A 503-nucleotide genomic window follows, 5' to 3' on the forward strand; every position below is an offset into this window, starting at 1 on the left:
TTCTTGTGTACTGAAGCCCCCGCCGAAACAATCTCAACGTCTTTATGAATTTGATCTATTAGGCGATCCCCATGATTAAATTGGTCTAACTTCCCTAATAATGTCAATCTATCGTTTGCCTTATTCAACATCACTTCCTCCACTCCTAAAATCCAAAATATTATTAAGAAAAATACACAAATCAGAATTCTGCAGGTCTTATCTATGGATCCGTTTGGTAGAAAAATTTTACATATATTACATACCATTTTGTATATATGTATTTAGATATAAAAAATCAAATTATATATTTGAAATCAATTAAGTTTGAACAGTTTCATTCTAGTTTTCTATCCCAAAGGGCCCCTAAATTGTTGAGTTTGGTGTCTATTACTGCCATAGCAACTAATTAAATATCTTTAAATTTTTCGACACATTCCTTGATCTTCAATGCGCATGCATCGCAGTGCATATCAACCTTAAGAACAACGATGAGCGGCGCCGCCCCTTCTTCCTTCTCAATC

Source organism: Phalaenopsis equestris, unplaced genomic scaffold, assembly GCF_001263595.1.
Source record: "Phalaenopsis equestris unplaced genomic scaffold, ASM126359v1 Scaffold225963, whole genome shotgun sequence".
NCBI classification, from domain to species: domain Eukaryota; kingdom Viridiplantae; phylum Streptophyta; class Magnoliopsida; order Asparagales; family Orchidaceae; genus Phalaenopsis; species Phalaenopsis equestris.